The 19,635-nt window shown below is 40.8% G+C and overlaps 1 protein-coding gene across 1 annotated transcript in view; it reads left to right on the top strand.

Moving 5' to 3' along the window:
- The window catches only part of LOC310897380 (uncharacterized protein), a 152,875-nt gene that overhangs the window by 70,776 nt on the left and 62,464 nt on the right, over nucleotides 1–19,635 (top strand). The window contains exon 4 of the transcript XR_014582264.1: nucleotides 19,055–19,161. The gene's annotated coding sequence lies outside the window, so the exon portion shown is untranslated. The remainder of the gene's footprint in view (nucleotides 1–19,054; nucleotides 19,162–19,635) is intronic.

Genomic DNA, 19,635 nt, shown 5'->3' on the forward strand with positions numbered 1-19,635 from the left:
GTATTTTGAGAATGACTCTGACTAACACCTGTTTGACCTGCAGGTTTGAAATCTTTTCTACTGCTTCTGCACTGCCAGACTGAACGAGCACAGAAATACACATAGACTCGGATGATTACTTCTGAGTATTGATGCTGAGTTTTTTTTGAGCAAAACTTTAAATTCACCTTCTGAACCTAGGGCTAGAGTAGGGACAAAACAGACCTGAGAACTTGCCAGAAATTATTTTCTTTTCTGTCAATTGTTTCAGTTCTTCATTTTCCCCCGAAGTTCTTTATTATGTTTTTGAGTGCTTTTGAAGCAAATCTGTGTTTGAGATTGTCCAGGTCCTGTGAATTTACTGTGATACAAGGAATAGTTCAAGTAAAACAAGAAAGAATTCTAAACTTTCCTTCACATTCAAGCAAAGCCTGCTGTAAATAATTATAGATAATTTAAATGCTCAGCTGGTTTTGAGCTCTTTATAATCTGTGCTAAGTCATAGCATGAGGGGGGCAAAAAGCCCCTCATTAACAAGGAAAATGACTTTAAAGAAAGGTAAATTTTATAAAGTTATTATTTCAGTTATCCAAAACTAAACAAATACTGGTCTAATAAGTAAAACTGGAACAAAACCAATATGAACAAAAATGATATAATGCTATAAGAACCGCTGTCAAGACTGGAAGAAAAAAAAAGACCATGAGGATGAGGTCAAAAAAAAAGCAAAACCACCACCCACAAATATTCCTTCTTTTATGAGGACTTATTTGAGGAGTAGATAAGAAATTACTGAAGTTCTGTTCTAGAACCTACCTCAATCTGAGCTTGCCTGCTGTTTCCAGAGCTGCAGGCAGCCTCAAGTTGCCACAAGCGCTAACCAAGATACCCACCCATGTTGCAGCATCATTCTCAACAGATCTGACCCATGAGCAGAGCTGCCTGAATTTCTTGCCAGGACTGGTTTCATTTGATGAAATTAATTATTATTTTTCTGCTTACAGTTTATCCACAAATGGCTTTTAGCTTTATTTAGATTTGTTAATATTTTTTGAAGGCATAAATAAACCATTAAAGAATTAATTAGTTGCTATGACGAGTTGATGTTGTATATTTATGCCATCGGATTAGTCTCTGAACTGTGGTGGTACTTCCACTGCTCCATAACTGGGCAGTCTGTAGTTTACACATGGTGATCCCTGTTCTGTTCAGGACACTCAGAAATATTTGTTGTTGTTTGGCAGCTGCTTTGCAGAGAAAGAAGAAATCGTTTGCAGTGTTAATAATGTCATAGCTGCTTGTTCTAACCAATATTTATGAAGTTTTTTTCTTTCCATTGACAGATCCAACCACTCTTGGTGCTGTGCCAAGCTGTGGGGACACTAGTGTAACAAGACACTGGGCTTTATTTGGAAAAAAAAAAAAAACAAAAGAAAAAAAAATGAAAAAAAAAGGCTTACATTTTTAAAAGTTGTTTTTGCTTTCTCTACTCTGCTTGTGAGATCAGACCAAACCTCATATGGGAAGATACTAGTCATCAAAGAAACACAGACAATACAGATAAGATTGGGTGTTCCCTGTAGCTCTAGGAAGAAGTAGTATTTATGGGTGAAAACCTTTACTTTACTATTTTAAAATATCTGTTATGTGCCCAGACCTGGTAGGACTTTGTAGGTTTTGGCCAGAGGCTAGCAATCACAGAGTACTGTAAAGAACTGAATGAACTATTCTAAGTTAAAATGTAGTGAATGTTGACCTTTTGCTATTTTTCCCCCCAAAACTGTTTTCAGCAAGAAATGAGTCTTCTTGTTTGTTTGGTTTCAGAAAACAAGGGTTGATAACATTTTATTTTACTGAGATATTTTTCATTTTCTTTTAGGTTTGCTTAAGGAAAAAATACTTTCCACATTTTTTACAATTCTTTTTATAATTTCCCTGAACAAGCAACAATATACCCTTTTCTTATTTATGCTAATAGTAGGAGAAACTCAGTTGCAATGGGGAAAAACAACGTTTGTGTTGCAGCAGAGCAAAATTTTAATCTTTCAAAATTATCTAGAAAGTCCAGCAAAATCAAATGGACTTCCTTTTACTAAGTGAATGCTTTCAAGTGAGCAGATCAGTTATCACATGTGAGTAGTTCCATTGGGCTATTTTGACTTAAGATTTCTTCTTCATGGTCTATACATTGCATTAGCATACTCTTTTTATCTTTTGGTTGCTGAAATGCAGTTCAAGGACACGAGTTGGATTTTGTAAACAAGACTGGCATTTTTTTTTTTTAATTTTTATCAAATAATGTTCTGAGCAAAAAAATACGTTAAAACTGGCTAGAGCTGGCCTCAATTCCTTGGAAGCAGTGCAGCGAAAAGCCAGTCTGGCATCTCAGACTTCCCCCTCTACCCCTTTCTTTCCAGGAACAGCAGTGAGTGGAGTGACAAATAGCCCACCACAAACAGACTGACTGCTCTGAGTAAAGGTGCACATATCTCTTGCTATTGTTTTAGCTTGAGATATCAGTGGATTTGCGTGGTTGGTTGTGCTAACTAAACCTTTGCAGCAGTACAAGTGTGGGAAAGCATATGCCACCTAGTTGTGGGATCTTCAGTCCGTTCTTTCCAGTTCACCAAATCCTCCTGCCCCTTTTGCACTTGCCAAGCAGCCCACCCACTAGTCAGGCGCTCCCGGGTCTTTAGTAGCCTCTGGTGGATGGAAGATCTCTGCCCCTCATCCGCAGTGTTGGTTGTGTCCTGCTAAGGGGGTGGCCAGCTGCCCATGGGCGCAAGGGGTGGCCCTGGCAAGGAGGTCCAAGCGGGGCTGTCCCCAACGCTGAGATTGCCAGGGTGCCAGCTGCTCCCCTGGTCTCAGGGCTTTTCCCCCATCACATCTCGCTGTCTAGATCGTGAACAGCATAAGCATTCAGCTACTTAGGCTCTGAATGACTTTTTTTAAGCTACCACAAGCCTTACATAAATAAACCTAATAAGTTATCTTTTACAAGTCTGAATGATGTGTTAATTTTTCCTCTTCCTTTTCTTTACTGGACAAAGGGAGAACTGTGTACAAATTTTACAAGTTAATACTAAATGGCTAAACTAGATGTAATTAGGAGCTGGGAGCCTCTTTGGACTAATTATAGGACACAGTATTTCACTTCTATATAACCTATTCAAATCCATCCCGGATCAGTGGTAACAAAGAGCCTGGGATGGCGACCTGCCAGTTTTGCAGGGTGTAAAATTAGCAGGCTGTTCCTTGTCCCTGTTCCTCCCAGTGGACAGATGTCCGTGCAAACACCCTCACCATCATCACCAAGGCACTGCCAGACATGAGGGATGACGACCCCCCTGATCTCTCCCTCCACTCCCGAGCTGATCTCTCCCCTGTAGTCTCCGTGGTTGAGTCCCAGGGTTAGGAGAAGCTTTTCCCGTGTGGGCTGCAGCCCCTGAAGTGACCTTGTGGAGAGCTGTAGCACACCGCACTGGGATACTAAATGTGCTGGGTAAAGTCTCACGTCAGTGAAATGCCTAAGGGTATGCCTGGTTTTAAATTAAGTCATCCAGCAGACATCAGATTAAGCTCACTCTTTAGCTCTTTAGTCCTGTGCTGCTTTCAGTCTGGAAGGAGTTTTAAGTACTAGACATCTCAGTTATGTGGGGAAGAGAATTTTATTTTGTTCCTTTTTTTTTTTTTCTTTTATAAAAAGGAGTAATTTGTTATTTGTTTGGAAGGATAATACTCCGGTTAGGTAATCTGTTGTTCCAAAGGATCTCAGCTTTATTAGGGAAAACAGTATCTATGTCTATCCAGCTTAGCTATTTGCAGGACACTTATCTCTGCAGTGTCTGAGAGCCAAGCATGATCGTTAAGACTTACATGGAATGCTAACATCTTTAAGTCCAAAATAAGAACCGCATTATGGGATAAGTTCAATTTCATGTCATAGTGGGAAAAATAGAGCCTTGCTGAAGATGAGCTGGGTGTTGGATCCGATCTGTATTAACTTTATGTGCTGTTATTTATTTATTTATTTGTTTTCCCCTTTTAACTTTCTGTTTATTACAGACTTTAGACCTTGATAGGTTATAAAGCTTGTGGAGGGGGAAAAATGATATAATAAAAACAAGCGGCATCAATAGAGTGGAGAGCAAGAGCCACCTGCCACTCTGCTAGCTGCAGCCGGTGAAGGGTACAAAAAGAAATGATTGACACCAGCATACAAACACACACCCCGACTAGACACAGCAATATAGTTCAATAGCAAAGTTATAGCCTGTGACGAGATGAAAGAATACAGGCTTTAAAAGTAAAACACTTTGTGAACATAAACTCCGTCTGTATTGCAGTGAGTCTCCGAGGAGCAACAGTGTGCTCCGTGCCCCTCCTTCGCTCCTGCCTGCTACAGATCCTGCTCCGCAGGCAGCAGGCAGGTTCAAACAAGGTCAGAGTGTCTGGCTTCTTGGCAGGAGCTGTCCTTTCTGCAAACTTAATAAATGGAGTCCAGGTGCAGGAGATATCCTTTACAAATATGTCCTCCACCAGGCCTGTAATGTTTTCCATTGCCTGGGCTGTAGCTCCCAGGTTGTATTAGTCCCCTGCTGATCAGAAAGGATCTGACAATGCCCAGTTGCCAAGAGAAGGAACTTAATCAAATTAGAATGCATAAAAATTAACACATTTCCTAAAAACATACTGCAAATTCAGAACTGCACGCACTTGCCTAGAGCAAAGGTCTTGAACACCCTGCCCATAGGATGGAGTTTTACTTCTTTGTGGGCCATATGGCACAAAGAGCTTGAAAACATGCTTTCTTTAAAAACAAAATGCTGTTCACCCACCTGGTTACAAAGCCAGCCATTAAAAGCAAGATAAGCATAACAAATAATAAGTCCTCTTCCTTACATGAAATGATGACTCTGGGAAAAATGAATTCCTTCCCGCTTTTTTCTCCTTTGTACTGCACTGCCTGCACTGCCCTGGGATGTTCACTCTGAACCCTAATGATGATACACATCTCTGTCATAAGGATCAGTTTTTATCAAATGAATTAGGGAACAAGAAAAAAAAAAGTAAGACTGGAAGAGACCTCCTAAATCAAAAAAATGAAGTTCTCTGCTGTCACCAGTGATGCATACTTTATTGCTGGTGGTAATCAGTATGACTTAACAATTGCTGATGACAGCTATGAGCTTTGTTATTACGTACGAGATATATGCCAGTTCTGATTATAGTATAATATCTTCTCTACTATCACTGCTATTGTATAACAGATATCACTGGTATTATACACTTAAGGTAGTACCGAGTCATAAATTTCTGCTTCAGAGTTGAATTCATCTCCCTGTTATTCTAAGTATTTGTAGTCATATTTCATGACAAAGGAAAATTTGTTTCATTTGATTGTGTTTGCCTCCTGGGAAGATTTGAGTTTTATTTGTGGAAGTACAAAAAGTTCATCTTGGCTTTTACTGAAAACAGACTTTAGGTGTACACTTAGAGATACAAATAGTGCATTTGCACTATTAGTCACATGCAGGTTGTATCTGTGGACTACTAGTCCGTAAGTGACATTATTTCTCTTCCTGACTAGACGAATTATGCAGATAGTCAATACGGGTCAAATTCTGACTTGCAACATCTTGTGTTATTTTGATTCTGTGTTGTCCAGTCAAAGACACAAAAACACACCATGGGATTTAGCTGGATAGCCCACTCTATATTCAATCAAGACATTTACAAGATACAATTTCATTGATTTTTCATGCCATCTATGGCTTAAAATCAAATTTTATTATTGGTTCATACAAATGGCAAATACATGGAAAGTTCCGAGCAACTTTGGATGAGATAAATCAACCTAATTGATTACTGATATAGCTCTGTTATTAAAGTTTTTATGCTGGAATGTTTGCTTTTCACTTGCCCACCAATGTTCCATCTTTCTACAGTTTGGAGCAATTTTGAGTAGAGCCCAGCAACAATACCTAACCCTCTAATAGCCGTGTCATATGTAGAATGGCTAGTAGGTTGGTCCCAGCAAGCTGACTTTCCTTTGCAAATTGCTCAGGACTTGAAGCTGTCTCCTGTCACTGCCCCTCATTTCATGTTAACCTTAACTGATGCCCAGAAGGATCTAACTGCAGGGCACTGGAAACAAATGTACCAGAAATCCATCCTTCCACAGTTTTACCACCAGGCATTAGATATATCAGAGATCATTTTACTTAATTTATGAGGTGTGAGAATCAAATAACCTATATAAAAATTTATGTTGTGTCTCGAGATGTCCAATCGAGATTGAAATATGTCTGGTTAACTTCCAAATAAATTGACTCCTCCAGAGTTTTCTCAGAATTTTTCTCCCAGGCTAGAGTATGATTGAGTTTTATAGGTTTAACATTGTGAAGTAACACCTTAGAGAGAGTGGAGTTGAGACGTTTGCCCACATCATAGGCATATGCTATTGTTTCAGTACCAGTGAGGGGGGCTCAATTTAGAAGGGGTTAATGACTCTGCTTTGTATGTAATTACTGATTAAAACAGCACTATAGCAATTTTTGAAGATAATCAAGCCCGGTCTGCAGAGATAGACAGTCACTGTTGCGGGAAGTTCTTGTAGAAGAATTCATGCTTTTCAGCCAGTAGAAATTCAGTGGAGACCTTCAGGTTAACTGGGATGAAAGAGGAGTTGTAATTATGCTTTTGACTTGCATTCTCCCTGAGAGGTGAACGTGGGATACTGCCACTTGTGAATCATCCGTTCAGGCAGAGACCAACCTCCTCAAGAACATAAGCAACATGAAGGCAAATATCCTGGCACTGAGCTTTCTCTAGCCTGCCCCTCATGGTGAGTCCTGCGAGCTGCTGGGCCACACACTAAGAAAAGTCCGGCTTGGTGTGATCCGCAGGTCTCTCCTCCTGTCTGGGGTCAGAGTGTCAGGCTGGGCTGGGCTTTCTTTCCTCTCACCTGCAATGCTAGTGAGAGAGCTAGACACTGGAGAACTTTGCCCAGCCAGGGGAGGTATGAGGACAAAACTGAAACCTGGAGTCCTTCTGGACATGGGTGCACATTCCTGCTTTGGTGTCTTTTTTTTTTTTTTTTTTTTTTTTTTTGTTGTTGCTGATATATCATTATACCTTGAAAAGTATGTGGTATATGTGGTAGTTCTGTTTATGGATGGAAAGGTGGATTTTTGCCTTGATGTGTGCATAATGTAGTTGAGATAAGGACAATATGAAGAGCAGATCCAACACAAGCAATGTTCTGGTTGCAATGGGGAGGGTAGCTATCCATCAGGATACAGCTTTACCAGAGGGACTGGTCGTATGTTTCTTGATCAGGAGGGTTAGAGGCAGTGCTGTGCTTAAGCAGAAGTCCCTTGCAAGTTCTTCAGCATTGCTGAGCCTAATTCTGGCATTACTTACACTCTTAATCCCTCCCTACCAAACGCTCATGGTAATCTTAATCATACTTTACTAACTGGCAAAGGAATTTGTACAGACTATGCCACCTTCTTGATTGTTTTTCCTTCTGAAAATGATAAAAAATAAGGTTGGAGAATTAGCAAAACTGTGGCCTCACAACCCATTATTGCTTACCCTAAGTCCCTCCTTTCCTTTTTGGTACACCTGTAACAGACATTGTATTTTACACTGCTAGGAAAGGGTGCAGTGGAACAGCTTGGCCTTACTTTTCAGGTTGCCTGCTGTTTCTAGCATTGGCTTAATGATTTAATGAATTTTGTAGGGTGTTTCCAAAACACCCTATGCATAAAGAACAGAAACATTTAAATCTCTGGTCTTTTTGTGAAAAGTTACAATAGACACAATGATTACAGTTCCTCAGGGCTGCTAAATCCCATGGGTGCTCTTGAAAATGATAACAGATTTCATTGTCTGAGGATGGCAAATTTGACCTGTGATTCTTCCTGTTTTCTTTTAGTTTATTTTAATTCCCATCACTCCATTTTTTTTCCTTTATTTTGCTTCCCATTCCATCAGCTCTTGCTTAACTTTGTCCTGCCCTTCAGATTTTATTGGAATAATCTAGCTCTTGTGGTCTTGGACTTCATTAGAAAAGAGAAATGTTACTTAACATGTCTTACCTAACAGCCCTGCTTTTTCCCATAAAAGTGAGAAAGGTGATTTTCTTTTCAGACCTGTCACTTCTTGTCCTTTCTTCTGAGATTGCTAGCCAGCATGGAGATGGCATTGTGTTGCAAATTCTTCTTTCACAGTTCTGCCCAGAACTGGGTTATGAGTACTGTATTTTACCGGGGTTGCCACGTAGCTATCCATTCAGAAAGATTTCTAGTGACAACCAGAAATATTTTTTGCTTTGAAGTGTTGAAACAGCTATTGTTCGGCTCTTCCTGTCCTGGATGAGTTTACATAAATGATTGTGTATGTATGTGAGATAGCAAAGAGGGAAGAAAACAGATAGAAGTATATTGGTAGTGGGGAGCGGATGACTCCACAGCACATGGGTAAGGGAAATGCTGGGAGAAATAATTAGGGCTGTAATCTGATTTGCTAATAATCCATTTATAAAACAGTTATGATATATACTTGTAGGAATGTGACTGATCATAACGACAAATGATATTACTTCCTCCCCTCCCACTCTGTATTAAGGAACCTTAATTACTTGATGGCTCAAGACTTTGTGGGTGACTCATGCTACAAAGAGTCAGATGCTCACAGCACATAATGGAGCTCTTGAAGAGCTTTCATAGCGATGGCGGGTGCTCTCTACCTCCCTCCCATACATGCCTCTTTGCCAAAGAGTTATTAGGTAATTTAAAATAATTAAAAAGGAAATAATTAAAAGATTTTACACACACAGAAATAGCACTTGCAGCTAATTATGTAAGTCTATCACTTCTAACACTGGAACACTATTACCATTATCAGGGAATTGCGTTTGAATTGCGACTGATAATCCTCTAGTCCCATGTTACACTCATGCAAGTGGGAGCTGGTTGTATAGGTTTTTGTAGAAGGAAAGAAGTATATACCACCCATGCTCTATCCAAGGTTCTGCTGCAAGAGGTTTCTGGTCAACTTTCTTCCCTACAGATTTTTACCTAATTAAAAGGTAGCGGGGAATGAAAACTCCTTCACCTAAAGTTAATGTGTTTTGCTAAACGCACAGGAGTTCCTGCAAGTTTGCAGCTGCTTGTAGGCTTGGGATGTCAAAATAACTTCCTGATGGGGGACTGCAGACACTGGCCATGTTAAATGAAGTAAATGACAAAATTATCCTATGGTCTTGCTATCGCTACTGTGGACATTGCCTCCATAAATATGGTGATGGGGCTATGAGGTCATAATATATTTCATAGATCAGCACCATAGAGCTACCTTTCATGTGGATAATGGCAGCTGTTTAATGGTGCAAAACACCATTATATTGTAGCTTTATGGTTAGAAGCTAGTATCTTACCCAAATAAAACCTTTGATACTTAAGGCATTCAGAATATAATTATTTGGAGTGAAGTTTGGCCAAAAATGTAAGGCACATCTCCTTCCAGTTATGAAAAATACCTGTAATATCCAAACCATGGAAAAACAACAGAAATTAACAGTGATCATTGGATTTGGGGATTTCTTAACAACTTATTTTTCTTCTTCTTCTTTTTTTTTTTTATAAACAAACAAACAAACAAAAAAAACCAAACAACAGAAATATTGTCCTACTACTTCTTCCATCTTATGTGAAGAAGATATCAAATAGACATTGGCCACCAGAGGATACTAGTTCAGACAAATGCATCTTTACATATATATATGTTTTTCCTGTCTGAGGTGGTGTCCCCAAAACTAAGAGTGAAACACAGTGTTCAAAAGAACTTTCAGGCTGTAACTTTCTTGAAGAGTATCTTTACTTTTCCTGTCTTCAGCTCCGATTGCCCATCGTGACTCCCTTTTGGGAGCCACCAGCCCAGCTGAAGTTCAGCGGGAGCTACAGGCACACAACACCTCTGAAAACATGGGCACTTGAAATGAAAGGGTTTTTGAAATTAACCATTAATTCAGAAAGAGCAAACCACCTTGAAGGACAGAAGCAGGATGGGGTTGCATGGCTATTTGTGTGTCCCAGACAGGGAGGAAGCTTTTGGGGGAGCGACAGGCAGCTGCGCCCCTGAGCCTGGCAAGGGTAGCAGCAGCAGGAGAAGCATTTGGTTACAAGGCAGTGGCAGATGTGTCTTTCCATATTTCCAGCTGGACCGAATAGCTACTCCAGGCCTGCAGCTAATGTTCACTTGTTTGATGCCAGGCAGCTCTGCCATGGTTCAACATTATCCAGATTTCCAAGGGGGCTGAAGATATCCTGTGGCAGTGGCCTGTAAATTTCTTAAGACAAAGTAAATGCAGTTTATTCCCTGGGCAGTAAAAGAGATGGTCAGGTAAGAAGCTAATGGCTATGTGGGAGAGAAACCTAGCAACTGTGATCTACATAGTTTTATTTTTGATTTGTTTTTGACCTCTGGCTTTTTATGTCTGTAAAGTCCTGGTCCTGATGGGTGTGTGGGAACACCTGCCTGGGAAGGCTGAGTGGTGTCTGTTTTTGTGCCTTTTTCCTTCTACCTATCCACTCTTCACCCACAGCATGTCACATCTAAAATTGCTGCGATTTGGGGTAGATACTGTCTGAGAGATTGGTTTGTCACAGGGGCTTAATAGGAAATTATCTGGAAGAAGGACTGTGGAAGGGCTCAGCAGTTTGGAGTACCTCTGAAATACGTTATATCAGCCTTTACACCAGTTGGTAGGGATGGGGTTCACCCTTTCTGCCCCAAACAAGTAGATCATAAAAATCATCACCTTCTGCAGGTAATTCCCAGGCTGTGGAAAATGTGTGCTTTGTGAAGCCGTATTAAACAGGGTCTTTCACATCACTGCAATACAGCTTTTTGTTGAAAACTGAGAGGTGAAAGTTTCAGTCTTTCATCTTGGAAAAATACAAAGGGTTTATCCACGGAATTAATTCTTTCTTGTCCAGACATAAATTTCCCAACATGGAAACCTACCCATGTTTTAAGTAGGAACAGACACTTGCAATACTCTCCTCTTGACAAAGGGTTGACCAGGCTTGGTTCGTGTCCCAGCTCTCTTTTGTCAAGGTTGCTTCTCCAGGGGTATTTGTCAGAGTCTTCACGACTCCCCCTGGAGGGGCTGGGGTCCCCTAAAGGGTGGTTCAAAGTGGAAAGCTCTTTTAGCCACTCCAAAACACACTCTGGTGAACTTTGTCTCCCTCTCCCTTGACGGTGGGTGATGCATAGGGAGAGGAAGCAAGCCTGCACCATTTGCATCTTCAGTTGTAATATGGAGTAAGAGCATTTACCTGACATACGAAATGCTTTGTGAGTTATGGACAGATTGTGCTTTCTAAAAGCTAAGCAGTATTATGATCATGCAGTACTTTAGGGCTGGTGTAAAGAGAGTTTGCATTAAATACCATCATTAATGATCTAAGAAAAAAGTGAGAAGAGCATGATTACAAAATTCAGAGGATATTGAATTAGAAGGACTAGAGAGAAAATGAGATAATAAAAAGAGACCTAAAAAGATTATAAAGGTAGACAGGGGTTTTTATAGAAACGGAGATTCATCCCGGAAAACTACAGGATAATAAATCTGTGAGAAAATAATCTGAAGCACATATCTTTGAGAGGAAGAAGAAACCTGGGAAGCAGTAATTCTGAAAGAAGTAAGATAGTAATGGATAGCCAACCAACCCTGAATTTGCAATATCATAAAGCTGAAAATGTCCAATGTAATTTTAAGTTGCAAATGCCAAACTATCACGTCACAAGACCAATAATATTTTCTGCAAACAGTTCATTACAACTGAATGCAGAATGGCTCAAGCAGCTTTCAACTCTGAACAGCAAGTCTGGATCTGTTTAGTCACTGTGTGGTGTCCTCATTCCAACCAAATTGACTTGATGTCTTTCAAGATGTTTGCCTAAATTTAGTGAGATGCTGTTTGGTTCATGCTGCTGTACAAGTCACACACACCGCCATGGTATTCAACTGCTGTCCACTAAGTTTTGTGAAGCAATGTTGGTAGCAGCCACTGAACACTTTCTTTTTTGCTTTTCCTCCTAAGGGCATGGTTTATATGTGTGGATGGAGGCTGAAGGAAGATCTTTGCATAACGTTTTACAAAAAGCTGTTACTGGGCAAGACTAGGCTGAAAATTTGCCCTTCGCTTGGAATAGGCAGTGGGGAACAAGCAGTACACAGATTCATGGTGGTTTAAATTAGAAAGTTTCAGCCTGCAGTTGAGATGAGCTCAGAAAACGCACACAAGGCTACTGCCACACCTTGGCTGAAGAGTGAAAACTCACGGTAACTTTTGCATTGCGTGATCAGACCTTCGGTTTCTCAGTCCTGAAACAGAAGTTCTCTGTCCTATTTCCATTAAGCCACAACAGAGCAGAGGACGACAGCAAAGCTTGTTCCCGAAAAGTAACGTGATCCCTGGATATCCTGGGCTGGGAATACTAGGCACGTTGCTGATGAATAATCACATAATGAACCTGTTGCAACAGGTGGTCAGAAACCAGCAGAATAACCAGAAGACAGTTTTGATCTGGTCCCAGTACTGGATATTGCCGAGGAGGAGCTCAGTGGAACAGCTGAGGAATTGTGTTGCTGCATATGGTTCTAGTTGTACCTTTTTAACCACGAAAGTTTTCAGACCCAGGTAGATTATATTTACAGTCACCCTATTAAATCATCATAAACTTTTAATGGCAGGAATATGACCTGTTCACAAAACCAAATGTAAATAGTGAAGGTTTGGAGAGGTTATTGAAATTGCTGTCAATGTGAATCATACAGTCTTACCCAAGAAATAAGCTGCTGGATTTAATAAGGCAAAAGTTGTGAAAATGAATATCTCCTCCAAATAAAGCAAAACTAACATTTTACCATCTTCTGACGGTTGAAATTTATAGTGGCAGCTAAGATATGAATGAAAGTTAAATAGTCCTATTAATTTGATTACTTGTTTCCAGAGCCATAAGACATGTGGAAAGTAATATCATGTGGGAAGTGGTGTAAGATTTACACTCGCCTGAGAGAAATCACTGCTCAGTCTATCAGATTTGATAGGTGTCAGAGGGCCTTTTGAAAATGAATAATAAGAGGACTGAATAATAAGAAAGACGCTTAGCTGTTTAAAACTTTTAAACATTTGGATGAATTTTAAAACTAATTAAAAAAAGTTTAAGTGGAAGTTTTGACATATATCTGGAACAGGGTAGAACTGCTCAGCTGAATGTGTGAATTATCTCACACTGGCATTTGTGAGGGGGATTTTTAAGGTGCAAATGATTTTAGGGCCATTCAAATCAGAGGAAACTGGATTTGTGTTTGTGGGTGTCTCCTCCTGAGGTTTGATAGGGTGTCTCAAACAGGTCAGGACCCAACTGTCCAAGGCTTTGTATAGACCCAAGCTGTTTTTGCATATCCAACAAACCCGATAAATTATGTCTCTTCAGTTTTTTTTTATGATAAAATTTGCTAAGCTATTCAATGTAATAAAGTCATCTTGGCCAGGGTGATGCAATGGACCCCGGCTGCTGTAGCAGTGATCACAAAACCATGTTGATGAAGGGTCCGCTTCTTAGAATCATAGAATCATCTAGGTTGGAAAAGGCCTTCAAGATCATCAAGCCTAACCATCAGCCTGACTCACTGAGTCCCATCACTAAACCACGTCCCCTTGTGCCACGTCCACTCGATTCTTAAACACCTCTAAGGATGGGGACTCCACCACTTCCCTGGCAGCCCCGTTCTTGTTTCATTAATGCTGGTGGCAGAGCTGCTCACTGACTGCAGTGGGAGTGGTATTGAGCCACAAACAAGACTTAAAAGAAATAACTGTCCTGTACTGATGAATGGTCACTTGTTGCTTTTTATCTTTACGCCTTCTTTCCTCGACCAAGCTGGGAAGTCAAGTCTTGGAAAGAGGAGCTCCAGGGCACTGCTGGGAGTGAGCTGCCTTCATGGCAGAGTGATGGTAAGTAAAACGTGTTCAGAGCCCTTGCTTCCCATCAAACAGCAGCAGTTGCCTGGCACAGAACAAGGCTGGATTAATCTCTTATTCTTCATTTGAAAGGCCCTGTATTAAAAGACTAAGGTTTAGGATTTTACACCCATTTAATACCTGGCTAAGAACTGGGGGTATGTGTTCAGATATTAATGTGACTAAAAAGATATATGCTCAGGTTAAGGTTATTTCAAAAAAAGAAGTTCTGTCATTAATAATTTTTGGTCAGGAGCTCTGCCCGTCATCAGGAGATAAATCAACTTGCAGCAGCTGTGACAGCTCTTTAAGTCTGAGGCCTGAACAGCTTAATTGGGGAAATGATCAATTCTAAGATGCATAGTCAAGATGACATCCTTGGTGCAGTAAATTCTTTCAGGAATGAACATGAATAAAATGAATATATTTATGGAGCAGTGATGTAATTCAGAAGCTAGGTTGTTAGGGAGCTGATGCATCTTCATTCCCTCTCTGCCCTGTAGCAATTTTCCAAGACTCCAACCTCAGATAACTGTGAATGGTCTAAAAACTGTCCTAGGAGAATGCTGATTTTATAAGAATGAAGAGTCTTTCAAAATACTGAATGGATGAATAAAAAGTCTGCATTTCCTAGTGAGTATTATGAGTCTACCATACTTTTTTTTTTTTTTTTTCTACATTCAGGGTTAAACATAAGTCCTCAAAAACTACTGCTTGTGAGTTGCTGCAAAATATTGCCACTTCATAGTGGCAATTATGTGCACTGTCCCCATCCACAGTAATACCAATCCAGCAAACAGGCACAGGATCCCTGTGCCTGAGCAGCGTATGAAAATCCCTTGGGTTAGTCGTTGCAACGTTCTTGAATTAATGATTTACTCACTTGAGGTCACCTTGGAAAAGAAACACTGAATCATATTTTGGTAAAAACATACTTGCTTCAAGGCCTTCTCATCCACCTGATTTATTTAATGGTGGGGTGGAGCTCCTCATCTGCAGATTTGGATGAGTACCTTGGGGATCCTCAGAGATGGGGCCATAGGACTGCTTTTCCTGCTGAGCTGAGATTGGGTGCCCCTCCCAGAGAAAGCCTCTGCCCATGCAGGAGAGAATCCCAGGTGATGCTGAGTGTGTCAAAAAAGAAAAATATTTGCATGGCGTGCTGGGCTGACCTGCAGCTTGCAGGGAGCCCTGCTGTGGCACCCAGGGGGTTTCAGAGAGCTGTGCTTTGTTGCACAGAACTGGTAACGACCTGGCAAGTGGACACTGTCATTACGTTATTCAGACACCAGTAGCACTGCCTCTTGGCTGAAATTCACTTTGCAAGGAAGGATGGCTCCCCTCTGCTTATGTATATTGCTGTAATTTCAGATTCTGCCTGCCCCGAGTATTTGCTTCCTTCCCCTGGTGAGCATTAGCAGTACTGGAGGAGAGCTGAGGCTGCGCCTTGCTGCCGGAGCTCAGCGAGGAGAAAGGAGAGCAGGTGTAGGACACAGCGGGGCAGATGCTGCTCAGGGGGGCCCCAGGGGCTGGAGGTGGCTACCCGCAGTTCAGTTCTGCTGCTGACGTAGAACAGGGCCTTTGCAAGCTCTCGGTGTTGCTTTTGGCAGGGCCCAGTGCTGGGTGCCCATCACAGAAATGGGCTCTGGAGTCTGCACGGTATCTTGGAGCAATCGGTGTGTACCAAGCAATTTTGTTTTAAAAAGGGGTTATTTTCCTTCCACAATGTGCCATGTGCCTGCACATGTTCCTGGGGATGACAAAACACTACAGTAACCGTTCCAAAGTTATCGCTGATGCCTTTATGCAAAAGAAATGGCTCCAGGTTATGTGAAGAGCATCCATTCATACACAGGTTCGTGATTAACCCTACAGATTCCCACTGAGTTGTTACAGTGAATAAAGCAAGAGGCCACATGAAAAGCACTTTCATATTGACATGGAGTAGAGTGGACCAAGTGCTCTTGCCAGGAATTTTGTCAAAATAATTTTCATGCCTAAGTTTAGGCCACATAGCACAAGTATTTCCCAGCTAGCAGGCAGTGACCATGAAGCACATACTTGAGTGTGTGACTCAGGCCATCAAAAGAAAAGCTTTAATCATGAACTGTGTGAACTCTAAGAAAAACCTCTGGTTGAGCTAATACAATGTATTGGAAGTGACTTGGATATCTTCCCATCTGTGGTGCACTTTAATGAAATCTGTCCTCTCTGAATGTGCGTGTGAGTGTGTACTTAATAGATGCCGTGCAGCAAACTCCCCAGGATTAGCTAATGAAAATAGCACTGTAAAATGAATTGATCGAATCGATGCAGCTGGAATTTTGAGCACTGTGACAAATACACCAGCCTGAAACTCCCCTTTACCACTGCAGCGAGTATTTTATGTGCAAGCGTGTGTTACAAACTTCTAAAATGAGAGTGCTGTTTGTAAATTAAAATTGACTTAGGCCAGATGGATGTGCTTACGGAAGCAAAAGAGAAGGAGGAGCTATTCAAGGAGTGGAAGATGGGACTGCCCATCAGAGCTCTGGGTCATGCTCACCATTACAAGGAAGCACAAAGAGACCCTCTTGAGCAAAGCTGTTTTCAGGAACTAGGCTCAAAAGTGTAAAATAACGGGGGGCTGAGGGAGCTGGGGAATTTTTCCAGGTTCCTCATTGCCTTTCTGACTCGTCTGAGGCTTCCAGCCCAGTTGTGAGCACAGCAGCAGCCAGTCTAGGCTGGAAGGGAAAGTTACCTGCAAAAAGAAAAGGCTGTGGATGGGGAAAAAAATCCACAAAAAAAAAAAAAAAAAAAAACGATAAAACAAAAAACTGCGTTCTTTAGGTAGTCTCGCCTTTTGGGACTTTGTAAACACATCCACCTGTTCCTCACACAGATCCCATTGCAGAATGAAGAGGATGTTTAAACTTGCTCCATTTCAGAGGGAATTTCTCATTCTTCACATAGGATAAGTGAATAATTTGAAATGTGAATGTCATAATTAAGTCTAATTATTTTACCATACTTTTGCCTTCATTAGACATTGTGTTTGTAATAATTGCTGTAATCAGCCATATGGTTAGTATTAACTCCTTAATTACATGAGGGCAGATTATCCCTGCAGGAGGAACAGATGATTTACAGCTCTGGAAGTGTCACACAAAGCCCTGTCACCCTCAAAAAATGGTGGGGATTTGGTTGTCCTTCACCTGTCATAAATGAGCAGAAGGACAAGGTTTCAAATGCATCACAGCCCCAAACTCATGTTTTGGTCACATCTGGCAGTTACTACTGTGGTGTCACAAAATGCATCCTCTTTCCCAGGGAGCAAGGCTGGGGATGCTGAGCTGGAGCCACCTCACCAGGCAGCGCCCTTTGTCCCAAAGCTGGGCCCTTTTGATAGGCAGACAGTCATAGTTTAACAGAAATATGAAATGATTCTGTAGAAAAACTTCTCCTCCAGGCATTTGTACTTATTTTTATCCACAGCACTGGCTCCAACCTTGTGCCATCAGCTGCAATTTCAAGGAGTTACTACTAGCGTTTGCATGTGTAGAGGTAGTATCTACCATCTAATTCTCTTTTGCCTGGCTTGCTAGTAATTCTGTCTTCTTGTTGCTAACGATTCCGCTTTCAAACTATTTTTTTACAGTTACATTATAAAGAAAAGTCCAGATTAAGTACACTGTAATTGCTGAGGATTGTAGGATATATGTTAATTTTTCTTTTGTAGTGTGCCAGGCTGCCAGAATCAGTTAATCAAATGTTTTATCTTTCTGTATAATATTTGCAAGTTAAAATACTTACTGAGTCAAATCTCACCTGACCCAATATTAGGTACCTTATATTTTCATTGATCTTACCATAATTGGATTTTGGTTGGCTATAGGGCAAACCACAGGGCAAAATCTTACCATTGTTTTCCACCCAAATGTTTAACCATATGCTGGTTTTCTTCAGTCAGTTTCCTTTCTTCTCTTTCCAAGAAAGTAAACAGAGAAATGTGTTAACTTTACAATAGGTTAACAGTTTGCTCCCCTGATGGATCTTCCTTTCCAAGCATGGAGATGCAGGGAGACAGCCCAGGGAGGGATACCTGTCTGAAACAGGCATCCACTCCTTTGTTAAATTACAGGGGCACCAGCATTTGGGGCAGAAAGATTCAATTTGAAATAAGCTTTGACAGGCCTTCCACAGGATTAGAATGGGTGACTTCCAGGACCTTTTTGCCTCAGATTCAAGTAGCAAAAATTGTTTCCTTTGGGATAATTCCTTGAGAAAATGGAAGGTGAAGAGTGCTTTTTGGTGGTTGCTATAAGTAGGCTGCTTCCCAAATCCCTTCAGAGTTGTGATTTGTAAGGAGATCTGTAAGTGGGATCTGTATCCACTGTGGGAAGGAAAGTGGAGGAGTTTGTTCTGTAGTGGATATATTACAGGGGATATATTATTACTACTTATTATGAAACCTTCCCCATGAAAAGTTGTTGCCATTCCACTCACTACCTTAATGGCGACACAAGTAGGGAAGGATATGCATTTTTGGGTGTGTTGAGATAAAACCCCAAACCCAAACAGTCTGAAAGGCAGCAGAAAATATGTGGCTGAATGCTCACTGGGTTTGTGCAGCCTTTGGAAGCACGGCTTGTGTCTTACAAAACACACAAAGCCCTACCAAGCATGGAATAACCACTTCATCATTTTAAATGAGGGCTATAAAAAATTACAGTCAGCACATAATAGCTATTTTGCACCCATGCTAAGTACTGCCAAGAAAATAGTTACCCAAGTAAATCAATAAAGTATCATTCCCTTCCAAGGTCTTCCTGTCCCAGTCCCTGAACCTCTCATTTCGGAGGAGTACTGAAACCTGTTCAAGATTTATTTTGATGAAAGTAAGTATCTCTGCATTATCAGGCAGTAAAGAAGTTGTTTACTACTTCTCCAGGAGTGTTGAAAAATTCCCTCTGAATACATACTTGCATTGTAGCTATCATAAAAATGTCTACCAGCTATTGGAGCCCCCAAATTGATTTTTTTTTTCTTTCCAGAAAACAAAGAGTTCAGCCTGAGACCGAGAAATTGCTTCATAAGAAAACCATCTGTGTTGAGAGAGATGGACTAAGGTATCCTGTCGCATACACTGGGGTCTGCTCAGGTTTGTTATAAAACATTGCTATTCATATTCAGTTAGCAAATAAGGTTGGGCTGAGGTAGCAGCACCTGTTCTGAGTGCATTTCCTATAAATCAGTCTAGATGTTTAATATGTTCCTCATTACCAGAGCATTTGAAAACCAGCAATACACCTGAAAACTAATTTGCTGGTATAAATGTTCCAACAAAGTGGTGAATTTTCAGCTCACACTGTCAATTATTGGCAGGAAGCAAATTTTGACTTGGCCCTTGTCAAAGTTAATACAATTCACAGTCATACTTCTTCAAACAAACTTTGAAAATACAGTGTGCAGTATACACTGTTGCAAGAGCTGAAATCCCAAATTTTTAACACATACAACAAAATCTCTTCACAGGCACTGCATACATAAAATGATTTGGTAGAAAGAAAAAAAAAGCAAAAAACAAATAGCAAAGACGTTCAAGGAAATCTTCATCTGTCCACAAAAAGTGTTA

Source organism: Anser anser (assembly GCF_964211835.1).
Source record: "Anser anser genome assembly, chromosome: 3".
NCBI classification, from domain to species: domain Eukaryota; kingdom Metazoa; phylum Chordata; class Aves; order Anseriformes; family Anatidae; genus Anser; species Anser anser.